This window comes from Ambystoma mexicanum, chromosome 7q, assembly GCF_040938575.1.
Source record: "Ambystoma mexicanum isolate Mex_15411 chromosome 7q, UKY_AmexF1_1, whole genome shotgun sequence".
NCBI lineage: Eukaryota > Metazoa > Chordata > Amphibia > Caudata > Ambystomatidae > Ambystoma > Ambystoma mexicanum.
In genome coordinates, this window is record NC_090941.1 from 1117447767 (window position 1) to 1117460957 (window position 13191).

The following is a 13191-nucleotide window of genomic DNA, read 5'->3' on the forward strand; positions in this document are numbered from 1 at the left end:
GTGGTATACGTAGTTTGTGGGAAAAATAATAAAGTTCCCAAAGTAAATATAGATGGATCCAAGAGTCTGTTGCAAAAAAATGATAAACAAATAGTCCATATTGAGCGTAAATGGATGCGCCCATGGCGCAGGCATGACAGACTGCCACTGGGTTAATTATAGCTTTGATCGAGTAAGGGCCTAAATACCTTGGATTAAAAGTCAGAGGTCCCTTGAGCGATAAGTGTTTGGTAGCCAACCATACTTGATCCCCTATTTGGTATGGAGGCGCCTCCTTTCGATGCAGATCCGCATTCTTTTTGTATTTCCCTTTCGCATGTTGTAAGTGTGCAGTAGCATCCTTGAAGGCTTGAGTAATCATAGAATGCAAATGGTCCACTGCGGGCATTTCGAGGCTCAAAGGTGAGTCCAAGTCTGAAGTACAAGGATGATGTCCATATAGGGTATAAAAGGGGCTCTGACCAGTTCCAGAGTGTATCGAGTTATTGTATGCATATTCAGCCACCCATAAAATATCCTTCCAATTACCCTCCGATTGGTGCAACATACATCGTAGATATTGTTCAAGGGTCTGGTTCGTTCTCTCCGTCTGACCATCGGTCTGTGGGTGGTGGCTGGTTGAGAGTCTTACGTCGATTTGTGCCAGTTGACAACACTTTTTCCAAAAATGAGAAATAAACTGGCTTCCCCGATCGGAGATTAGTATGGACGGGAATCCATGCAGACGGATGATATTTTCGAGGAATTCCTTGGCAAGAACAAAAGCTGAAGGTAATCCTTTCAACGGAATAAAATGGGCCATCTTGGAAAATAAATCCACCACAACCAGAATAGTATTGTATCCATTACAAGAGGGCAGGTCCGTGATAAAATCTAGTGACAAGGTGTGCCAAGGTGCTGGTGGAATGTCTAAGGGTTGAAGAAGACCGGCGGGTTTTGTTTTTTGACCTTTGTTTTGGGCGCAAACTCCACAGGACATCACGAAAGATTTAATATCCTTTCGCCAGGACGGCCACCAGAATTGTCGTTTAATTTTTTCCTCTGTTTTGGCAATGCCAGGATGTCCTTCCATCAGAGTATCGTGATGACGGGAAATAACCAGTTCTTGCAATTCCTTTTCTGGCAAAAATAAACGTCCTTGGAAGTAAGGTAAGCCATCGTGGATTGAAAAGTCAGACCCACTTTTGATCCAATCCTGCAAGGCTGAAGAGTCCAGGAATAGTTTTACCCGTGCTTGAATGTCTTCAAGGGTTTGTAAAGTGGTTATCCCCAAGATTCTTTTTTCGGGAATTATCGGCACAGGTTCTGAGTTTGTGTCCATTTCTCCCATTCCAATTCGAGATAGCGCGTCCGCTTTGCCATTCTTACGCCGGGACGGTAAGTGATTACAAAATCGAACTCAGCAAAGAATAAAGCCCATCGGAGCTGTCGTGAAGACTGAGCCTTGGCAGTTTTTAAATATTGTAAATTTCGGTGATCAGTGATCACGGTGATGGTATGCCTGGCGCAAAGAAGATAATGCCGCCAAGCCTTAAAGGCGGACTTAATGGCTAATAATTCCTTATCGGTGATTGCATAATTTATCTCCGGCGGCGAGAACTTTCTGGACCAAAATGCTACGGGGTGCAGTTGGTTGGTTTCGGGGTCTCTCTGAGACAGGACAGCTCCCATGGCTAAGCTGGATGCGTCGGTTTCAACTATATATGGGAGATCAGGACGCAGGTGTTTCAAAATAGGTGCGGACGTAAATTTAGCTTTTAATTCCTGAAAGGCCTGTTCAGCTTCCTCGGTCCATTCAAAACATTTATTCTTCCGCAAGAGTGCAGTGATGGGTTGCACCACCCCTGAAAATTCCGCGATAAACCTGCGATAAAAATTGGCAAAACCAAGCATGCTTTGGATACCTTTCACCGAACTAGGTGATGGCCATTTGAGGATGGCATCCACTTTCCGTGAGTCCATTCGGACCCCATTAGGTGTCAGGATGAATCCAAGAAACTCAACCTCGGTGGTATGGAAAACGCATTTTTCCAGCTTTGCAAACAGTTTGTGCTGGCGCAATTTCTCAAGGACGGCCCTGACATGTTTTCTGTGATCTGATTCCGAAGAGGAGTACACCAGAATGTCATCGATATACACAACAACACAGACATCGATGAGTTCCCGAAGGACATCGTTCATGAAGAATTGGAAGGCAGCAGGCGCGTTGCACAACCTGAAAGGCATCACCTGGTATTCGAATAGTCCATATTTTGTACGGAAGGCCGTTTTCCATTCGTCGCCTTCTTTTACTCGTACCAGATGATAAGCCCCCCGGAGATCTAACTTGGTGTATATGCAAGCGTCCTTCACCTGGTCAAGGAGTTCAGGGATCAAAGGCAGAGGGTAACGATTTTTAACAGTTATCTGGTTCAATGCGCGGTAATCGATACAAGTTCTAAGGTCGCCTTCTTTTTTTGGCACGAATAACAAAGCCGAGGATGCCGGAGACTTTGACGGGCGAATGAAAACATTGGCTAGGTATTGATCTAAATATTGTCTCAAATGCAGATTCTCCGGCTCAGTAAGGGCATACATCCTGCTACAAGGGGGTTGTGCACCGGGCACCAGATCGATTTGGCAATCGTACGATCTGTGAGGCGGTAACGTGTTGGCCTGTTCCTTTTGGAAGACGTCCTGAAAGTCTTGGTATTCCGGAGGTAGTTGCATGGAGACAGGGGTTACTGATGCTAGACTGATCTTCAGATTTTCTGGGTAGCAGGTTCGTGCACACTCCGGAAAGGTTATTCTCTTCGCTCGCCAATCAATTCGAGGATTATGTGTCTCTAACCAAGGGATTCCGAGAATAACCTGAAACTGTGGAGCCTTGATTACATCAAACACAACTGCCTCCCGATGGCCGTCCGGACCTACAAGTGTCACCTCAGCTGTGGAATGTGTTACCGGTCCCGAGGCAATTTCGGTTCCATCAACTGTGGTGATGACATCTTTGCTGGTTTTAGGACGCAGAGGGAGGTTAATCCTGGAGACCAATTCACAATCCACCTAGTTTCCTATAGCCCCACTATGGATGTATGCCTTTATTGCATGCAACCGCTTAGGCTGTTCCGGATCTACGAGGACCATTGGCACAATGAAATGCGAGGTCTGAGAGTTAGTTTTCAAGCTCGGCAAGAGGACCCCTACGCTTGTCGGGCGGGGTCGTTTCCCGATACAGAGGTTTCATCGATTTTATCAGCGGCTCCTACCACCTTCCTGGGCGGCCTTGCCGGGCAATCTCGTAGAAAGTGTCCAGAGGATCCACAATAAAGACATAAGTGCATCTGCCGTCTTCTTTCACGTTCCTTTTGAGTTAAAGGTCCTTTAACTCCTCCGATTTGCATTGGCTCAGAGGCTTCAGCCCCCTTGAGGTTAGCGTGGGTCTTGATTAACACCCGGGTCTCAAACTTTGACCGATCTGCTTTTCTGTTTTGCAGTCTGTGATCCAATTGGACCACTAAGTCTATATATTCAGAGCATTCTTGGGGCGGATTTACAACTTGGGCCAGGACATCTTTAAGTTCTCCGCGTAGACCTTGATAAAATAACGTGATTCTTTTATCCTCTGGCCACCCAGTTTCCACAATTAGTCTATTAAAGGTTGCAATGTAGGAAAGGAGGTCTTGATTGCCCTGTCGCAGAGATAGAAGTTCGTCATCTAGAGCCTGCCCCTGGGAGTGACGAGCAAATAACCTTTCCATGCTTGCTTGAAATCCTTGAAAATCACGAAGAATCGGGTCATCTTGAGTTACCAGTGGAACTGACCAATCGGCAGCACTGCCGCTGAGATATGACAACACAAAGGCTACCTTGGTCTGGTCATTAGGGAAGGCCCCAGGTCTGCACAGGAAATGCAAACGACACTGATTCATGAGTACGGCGAATTGTTTGGGGTCCCCAGCAAAGCGTTCGGGTGGGGCCAGCGGCATGTTTCCAGGTAGATTAATCTGCACAGGGTTACTGGAAAGCACAGGAGCGGGGTTCCCTCCGGAACCGGGTAAAGGAGTTTGTCCAGCTTGACCTTGCAAAAGCTGTCTAGCCAGGTCATCAGCTCTTTCCTTAGTTACAATCACTTCCCTCCTGAGAGCATTAGTCTCTTGACGAGCGGCGTGTACTTCGGCCCGTAATTCCCCCAGTAGTTGGGCCAACTGGTCAGTCTCACAAGTTTCCATAGCGCCTGGGTGGAAATTTGTAGGAAGGCTTCGCGTTCTGTAACGCTCACCTGGCTCCCACGGAGGCGCTGGTCTGGGTTGCTGTGGCCTCTTCAAGTGTGATGCGCAGAATTCGGACCACCGATTGAACAGGGCCCCCAAATCTTGCTTGTCTGGCCCGTAGGAATATCCTTCTGCAGATGAGAAAGGGGATTAACTGTCTGCTGAATAGTGTACTTGCTCCCGCCTTTCCCCCTTCATTCTTCTCTGACTTCCTCCAAAACCCCCGGTTTAAGCTCACCTTATGGTTTGGAAGGATGAACTCTCCATCCTGCTTCTGGTGCAGGGGCGCGCGTTCGTCCAGTTACTTCACTGGTTTTCAGAATGGCGCTGGCAAATCCACTTGACTTTTCTGAGCGATACGCCGTAAGTATGAAGATGCAAAAGTTCAAGTGTGAGCCTCCTTTTATGTTGTTTTTCCTAACCTGTGATCTGTCCTTTATTTCAGGTGCAGAACAAAGGCGATGCGTTGAGGGGTTAAATTGCCGGTGGTAAAATCAGGTGAGTTAGTGATGAGGGCGACCCCTCTAAATGTCTTTATAATTCCCCAGTAATGTCTTTTGTCCTTTCCCCATAGGGGCCGGGGTGCGGTACCTGCCAAAGATGCGGCGCCGACCCAAGATGTGGAATGGTTCACCAAGAAAAGCCGGTAAGTAATATGGCTGAAAATTCGGCTTTCCTCTTGTGTTCCCTTGCTCACCTTTTGTCTCTTCTTCTCTCAGAGATGTGGCGACCGGTGCTAAGAGCCGCGATGGAGCCGGGCAGCGTCTCGGGAACAGGTGAGTGAAGGTGGCGCTGCAGCGAGCAACGCGGTGCTTTTAAATGGAAGTCTTCCTTCAGGAATGCTGGCGTGAAGATTCTGGATGCAGGTAAGAAGGTTGAAATAGTTCTTGGTTTTCACCTTTCTCTTCTCTTCCTTCCTTACAGGTGTTCCAGGTTCGAGGCGGGCGTGGCTGGAGTCCAGGTGCAGGAGCAGACACGGTGAGCGTTCAGCTGCTGGGATGCAGAACAACGTGAAGCACGTGTGGATGTCCGGGCGTGGCTTAAATAGCCTTGGAAGAAGTTCCAGGTGAGTATTCTTCCACAGCCCCACCCAAGTAACAAAATAGTTCCTTCAGAAAAATAGTCCCTCCTAAGCCTCATTTGGCTTGGTTCTTCATGCAGCATGGTCTGCATCAGGTGAGTGTGCAGCATGGTCTGCTTCAGGTAAGTGCACCAAACACTTCCCCTTATGAGCCTGGCGCCTATGGCGCCAGGACTGATGTCCAACATGAGCCTGGCGCCGTTGGCGCCAGGACAGAGTCCAAAGAGTCCCTATAAAGGGCCGCTGGGCTTATACCCGGGGGCGTGATGCCTGCTCCCGGGGGTGCTGGGCCTAGCCTGGTGCTCCGGGGGTAGGCATCATGACACTTGCAGACGTTTGTAGCGCATTATGCAGCCACTGATGTGGCAGGGTCATTTCCTATTTGGTCCGTGATTTGAGACAGCGCGGTACATTGCAAAAAAGTATCTGTGGCTTTGTTCGACATGTGCCAATGGCATCCTTTGCCCATGGGACTATGACGTTTCATAGCACTAATACTTTTCCAAAGCTATAACGTTTTTCTTACTATGCCAGCCATCCGGATTTTTGCACACCCCATCTAAATTGGCTTGGTGCCCTTCTTGAAAGTAGTGACATTTCTTTTGTACTTTGTGTTGTGTTGTGGCACTCTTGAAAACACTCTGGAACTACAAAAACCTCTTTGTACAGCGATCCCCTTTGTAACCGATTGCACTACAGTGTTTACCACACTGCCACGCCTCCCGCCCTGCATGCGTACATAGACAATTCTGTTGTTGACCTGTGAAAGGTGCTTTCTTCATTTACCTTTTTCCATTTCACAGTTAATTTTTTATTTATTATGGTGTTGTCACACACGCCACAGAAGGAACGTCAAGAAAGGTCCGGTACAGAAGGGGCAGCACCTGTCAGGAAACTATAGGGGACGTGCCGGGAGACGGAATTATTGGGTGGTCCTCCTCTACATAGGTGCCAGTCATTGTAATACTTCCGTAAGGATCGCTACCACGCCCACCCAAGTACCTTCCCTTTGTTCAGTAGCGCGTTGCAATACATGCACAATACAATGGCCTTTGCCAGGTGTTTTGTAGCGCGGCATATAGTTTGCAAAGTTTGTTTTACAGCTCAGTTGCCCTACAGAGTGCCCCTCTTGTTGCCCCCAGCAGATGTACAGAATGCTGTACATGAAAGTACCCTAAGTAATTGCTAGAAGGGCGGTAGCTTGCCCACTGGTCCCTTGTGCTTTGTTTTCAGTTGTCGTTATATGCAGTAGAAACAGTATGCCATTACTGGTAGTGGTAGCGTTCATGGATTTACATACATTGTGGAATACAAGAATGTTTACAAGGACGGGAAACATAGCTTCATTACGTGCAGCAGGAAGCCATTTATTCTGTGTGACCCATGCAGCTACCGCGCTTTTGTAACCGGCATTAAAGTTGTTTGCGCTCTGCATATTTTGCTGTTTCCTTACTTGCCTTTACATGCACTAGTATGTGCGTGAGGAAGGTGCAGCAGCTATGCCATTTTGCAGACTAAGTACAAACTGTCCCACCTAAGCTTACATGTTTTCTTCAAATGTATGACCGGCAAGCGACCTCTTGATACTTTCCGTCACACCGCTGAGTGCAGACACAATGTATTTGTTTCACTGGTCATGGAAAGGCAAGCAGCAGATAAATGAAAGTAATACGACATTTAACACGGCCATGTGACAATGCAGGTGGCTGATCCTTGTTTAACAGTGGCCACTATACAATTAGGAGTACTGTGCTTTCTGCAAGATTCTGTGGGGCTGGCGACAGGGGCGTTGTTACCAGCATACAGAGGATGACCTTGCTAATGGGAAAGAAAGAAGTAAAAGACCCAGAATCCTAAGGGAAAACCAAGTGACTGGATGAGCTGCGGGGGAGAGGTCGGTGGTTTAGCCACTACTGCCCTGGCCTTGTACCCTGCGGACCAGTAGTCACTTCGTCACACACAGGCGGAACGGTAGCAAAACCCCCCGAGGATCCTGGGGGAGGCCGTCCTGGAGAATCGTTCTGATAGTAAATATGAAAGCGGTTCATGCTACCTGCGCCAACACCTCCGTGGCCGTTCTGTCAGTCACGCTAATTAACGATCTACTGTTTTGATGCTCCACGGCCCGCCCCCTGCACCGCGTTCCACCAATTGGAGTGAAAGGACCGCACGCTTACTTCCGCCCACAGAGAAGATACTCTCAGCGGAGGGGGCGGGGCGAGGTAGCCTGGAGCCGCGCATGTGTGGTCGGCGCCCGTCACGTGACGCGTCTCTGTCAGCTCGCGCTTCCTGTGATGGGAGCCACTACCTACCGTTATTCCAGCCATAGCCGCAGAGTACCCGGATGAGCAGCGCAGGTAACGGGGGAGCAGGGCGTGCCGGGTCTCCGCGCCCTGGAGGGGGTGGGGGGGTATGTGCGAGGCGTCAGGCCGAGCTCCGGTAGGTGGGCGCACTGCTGGACAGACAATGGCAGCAGCGGGAGCTGCGGTGCAATTGTGGAAGATAACGGGGGTGGGTGGTTCACGCTTTGCGGTCAGGGCCTTTAGGGGGAGATTGGGAGGGTCGAGGTGACAGGCTGATGTGGACGGCGGGGTTGGTGTTGCACTTGTGGGCGTAGGAGGGGTTGCATGGAATGTGGGAAGGAAGTTCACTTTTAGAGGAGGGAGGGAGGGAGGGCAGGTGTGGGATGGAACTTCATTATCCCAGATAAGATTGAGGCTGAAGGGCATTGGATGAAATGGTGGAATGGAAAAGACACAGGTTAACGTTATGGTGGGGCTAATCATCAAAGCATGAGATTATGATGGTGTGACTGGTTACTACCAGGCCAGGGTAAACGTTGTGTGATTTGATGTCGAGGTACTGGTTAAGATTACTTTGGGGGGGGGGGGGCACTGCATTTGGTTGTAGGTCATCGAAGCATGATATTGGATGGTGTGACTGGTTACTACTGGGTGAGGGTAAACGTTGTGTGGTCTGAGGTGGAGGTACTGCTTAAGATTACGGGGGAGGGGGAGCACTGCGTTGGGTTGCGGGTCATCCTAGCATGAGAATGGATGGTGTTACAGGGTACTTTTTGAGGTTGAAAGTTGTGTGGTGCTCTGAAGTGGGAGGGTGTAATATTGGGATCGAGGTTGGTTCAGCGTTTGTCCCTGGCATGATGAAGCCAGCAGTGCAGAGGGCTTCTTAAGACATTGAGTGCATTGCTGGGAGCATTGCGGATTTAGAGCACAGTGGCCTGCTCATGATTTTAGCATGGAAATACATTTTACATTTGTAAATTAAAGCCCACCCATTGGTAGTACAGGGCCTTGACCAATTGAGCGTCTATTGTTTAGTCAGCCTTACAGATGAGTGCGGTAGCAGCCACTTTTACACCTTAAAAATAGGAGAATACTTCCAAAATAGGCTACGGACACATAGAAAGGAGCCTGTCCTGCTTTCACCCCCACAGCTCTATGGATATGGTTGGACTATTATTCTGCCTGACCAGAAAAGGAAAACGTGTCTTAATGTGTATGAATGACTAGGTGCAAATAAATATGTATTTCACAATGATTGTTTTACAGTTAAAACATATTCTTACTCCCTCATAAAATACTCCCATTGTTGGGAATGTGACTCCCTAAACGTTTTTTTCTCTTAACTTAATAAAATTATTGGGAGTGAAATTCTCCCACTTTAAATCGTATCTGCAGCATTAAGTGTAGTACTCATTTTGTAGAGGGTAGCAAGTTCCAGGATCCTGGCATGCATAGTCCCAGGTGTGGTTACTGACAAGTACTCATAGTTAAAAAATAACTGGATCCACATCATTATCAATCTTTGTGGTTTATGGTTAATCTCCAGTACTTGAGTACCTGGCTTTAAAGGTTAGGGGAACAGAAAGGGGTTGTAGTTTTGTTTTTTGATATTGAAGGTTATGGATAAAACTTGGTTAGGACACTATCTGTTTTTTTGTGTAGTATTAGAAACGTTTCCCCCGTCTGTATCATGGTTTAATGTTTATGATTGGTTGGATTGCCCCGAGTCTACCGCTCCCTGAGTTCGGTCATGGCCTTACAAGCAGCATATGCATTGGGTAAACTCATATTTGAGATCATGGTCCTCATATTAAATATTATTTGTTAGGGGAGTCCTTGTTTTGCCAGGTGGTTTGTTAGCTGGAAAACCTAGATACTCAAAGAGAATGCATGCACTCTGGGCGTTGCCTGGTGGCCAAACGTGGTTTTCCTCTCAGGTGTTTGCTCAGGGCATCCAGGAAGGGATAAACACCTTGTGCTTGGGTGGTGGAAAAGCAGCATATTGACGTGTTCCACAACGCTATCTTAATAGGATAATGGGACATGTGATGTGTTGGGAGGTTGACAGCATGCATAGTTAACTAATTCACACGATATGACCTTGATTGATCTAGAGTAAGTTTAATTTAGTTTGTTTATTTATATAGCGCAGCCAAACCCTAGGGTAACTGGGCGCATTAGACTTGAGGAGCAACAAAAGTTACAGAAAGGTTGTACATGCGAAGTACATAGGAGGATAATATAGTAGGTAGCAAGAGGACCAGGTTATAATGTGGTCCGCAACACAGTTACATGTAATGTACTTTGTAGAGTAATTTGTATGTAGGAATTGTTTTCTTACTGCAATGAGACCCAAGTTTTCACCTTATCTCTGAATGTCCAGAATGATTCTTCGGTCCCGATTGTCATAGGGAGCGCGTTCCAGCATTTCGCTGCTAGCACAGGGAAACTAGATCCACCTGCTGTTTTCAGATTGAATTTTGGAATGCTCAGTTGGACATGTAAGGGGTTCTAGTAGGTCTGGATGTACTGTGTCTGGAAAATTTGTCAGATAGGTATCGTGGGGCAGTCAGTGAGAGGCATTTGTGTGTAATGATGAGCGATCTTAGTTTGATTCTATCCCGGATAGGGAGCCAGTGCACTTCTTTACTGATGGTAGAGATGTGGGCCTTGCGAGGAAGGTTAAGGGCACATCTAAGGGCATTATTCTGTAAGACCTGGAGTCTGTTCAGATTGTGATTAGTGGAGCCCAGGAAGAGTGTATTACAGTAGTCTAGTCAGGACAGTATCAATGCTCTAGATAGTGTGAGGCAACTGGTGGTTGAGAGAAATGGCTTGCAGGCATTAATGATTTTATTAGTATATGCCGTGGATGAGATAGTGGCGTTTATTTGTTTTTTGTGGGAACCCTGTACCAGTTCTTGTCAGATTGTTTGATACAGGAGCACTATGTGCTTGTTAATTGAAGGTTGATCGACTTGCCTTTTGAAAAAACGTCATTGACCATAAAGAACATGAGAAACTTCCACAGCATTTCTAATTTTCCCATCTCTGCTTACCTGCTTGAGTAAGGTAATTGCAGGATCATTCTCTGCAATTTATACAGACAATGGGCCTCATTACAAATCAGACGGTCCGGAAATAACGGTGGCGGTAAACCCGCCACCACCGTTGTTTCCGGACCGCCGTATCCCGACTCCTGCAGGCGGGAGGTGATGTTCCCCCCAGGTTTGACCTGGCGGGTTTAACAACCCCCGCCTGCAGGCGGACGATGAAACACCAGCAGCATTACGAGATGCTGCCGGTGTTTCCATGATCCACATTCCCATTGAGTCCTATAGGACTCAATGGGAATGGGGAATAACACCATTCCGCCTCCGTGATTCCCGGAAAACCGGGTTTGTAATGCCCCGTTAATTCCAGGAATCACGGAGGCGGAATGGTAATACGAGTCCGGCGGTAACCAGGCGGTTTTACCGCCGGACTCGTAATGAGGCCCAATGTCTCTTCTCTGATAATTCTCGGCATGCAACGTAGTTGCTTCATCGTGATCCTGGAGTTGGAGACCAGGTAGGGGCACAGTCAGTACTGATCAATCATGGATGATCCAAGACTGCTTGTGGCTATATTATTGTACCCGTCGCAAGTGTTTGCCACAATCGCCATAAAATCCTAGCTGATCGGCACTGTGAAGTAGGTATTGAAAACCTTGCTTTGTTCTAGTTCATTTTTAAAAAAAAACTATCGGTAGTACTATATTTTTGTTAGACCTTTCTGCTCCGTGCTAGGTTTTGACTTGCAGTGTCACCCGGGACAAGTTGCCTCCTTGCTCTAAATGGATGAAGCACCTATTATTTAGGCATAAACTCTGTCTGCACACTAATTAGTACCTGCCAAATTCTACTATCCAGCAGTCCGTGTCAGGAATCCGCATCAATGATAATCGTGCACTTTATGAGAATCCATGTTAACAATGACCATGGTTATTTAGGAGCTTTCCGCCATTTGCCATAGACTCATAGTCGCGGTTCTAGTTTTTATTGTATCTGACTTAATTTTTTGTATCCATTTTTAATGCTACCCACTTAAGTGTTTTTTACTTCTGAATCACAAAAGTGCAGTCTGCCTAGCCCCTTGTCCAGTGTTGAACCCGATCCATCCCTATTTCTTCAACTTTATCAATTGAGTACTTTATGATTTAAGTCATAAATGCATGACTTTACGTTTATCTACGTTAATTTTCAAACATTTAAACAGGATCCCTCTCCCCAATAACCCTTGTGGTCTTTTCCAGCTTGTTTTATAATAAGTCACTGGATTCCTTGCTCTCGGTATGTTAGATGTCTAAATGTTCTGGTCGGACTCGCAATACTGAACCTGCTTTGGAGATCCTGCATCAGTCTCCCTGCTTGAATCAGCACTGTTTGACCATTTGTTAGTCCTGTCGTAAGGTAGGGCGATTCTGGATGTTTTGAGAAACTTTGGATTGCTTGTTTTAGGGGTAACGCATTTTGCCAAAGATGTCTCCTTAGGTGCTTTTGTTATATTACTTTTATGTTCTCTGAGATCTTAACCACCATACCTTGCCCTGAGAGATTTAGATTCTGATCTCGTCGGATGCGTGTAGATCTTGTTGGATACATTTACCCACTTAGAAGAATTCCCCTCCATCTCCAAGCTGTACTTCAGCAGTTACCAGCAGTATGGCCGCACTGGCTCCTTTGAGCACCACTGCCTCGCATCAAAACTGTGTTTTGCAGCTACAAAATGATGGTTGCGCTGTCTTGCCAAGCACCTATTGGGCAAGATGGAACAGGGAACATACCGAGAAAGGCTGCCAGTGTGTTTCCTTATGCGCACCAAAGAGAATCGAAAAGCAGCACTGCTTTGCTGCTAGCTAAAAATTTCCCTTTAAAAAAGGAAATATTTTACATTTAAAATGATGGCGCTCTGATGCTCTTTTCATCTGTTAATCAATATACAGTTCTGATCCAGTACGGCACAACTATGCCCAGCCATATTCCAGTTGTGCTTAGCAAAAGAAAGCATCTCTCACTGAATGTCAGGCATGATCTGGGAAATCACCAGAAACTCTACCCTCCGCTGTACGGAAAAATGCTTGACTTTTGCTAAGTCAAAAATTAACGCTTCAAAAGAAACCCTAGCTCTCTGTGCATATGTCAATTTCAGTGGACCTGTGCCTTGAACAGATTGCTGTGTAAGAGAAACTGACTAGGGCTGAAACAATGTTTGGAATCCAGAGGGAAGAGAAAACCGAATTTGAAAGGGACATCTCAACAGAATTCACTATGGGTCAAAATGGGCTTTTGCAAACAAGAAAAATATCTGTTTTATGTAAGGGGGTTTGGTTAAAATATAATATGATGTTTATTCTTACAGCCTGGCCTTTAGGGCTCAGGAAAACTAAATAAGTAAATAAATGCATTAGCTGTACTGGGGGAACCAGCCAAACATGTTTCCTGCATGGACTCAAAGCACAATTGTGTGCTGGTAACAGGAGTTGCCTCCTCCCAAAAGGAGCAACAATTAATTT

At 46.7% G+C, this 13191-nt stretch overlaps 1 protein-coding gene across 3 annotated transcripts in view; it reads left to right on the forward strand.

Moving 5' to 3' along the window:
* Positions 1 to 7563: 7563 nt before the first annotated feature.
* Positions 7564 to 13191, forward strand: part of APBB1 (amyloid beta precursor protein binding family B member 1) — a 1513529-nt gene continuing 1507901 nt past the window's right edge. For all 3 annotated transcript variants that reach the window (XM_069640532.1, XM_069640534.1, XM_069640533.1), the window contains exon 1: positions 7564 to 7691. The gene's annotated coding sequence lies outside the window, so the exon portion shown is untranslated. The remainder of the gene's footprint in view (positions 7692 to 13191) is intronic.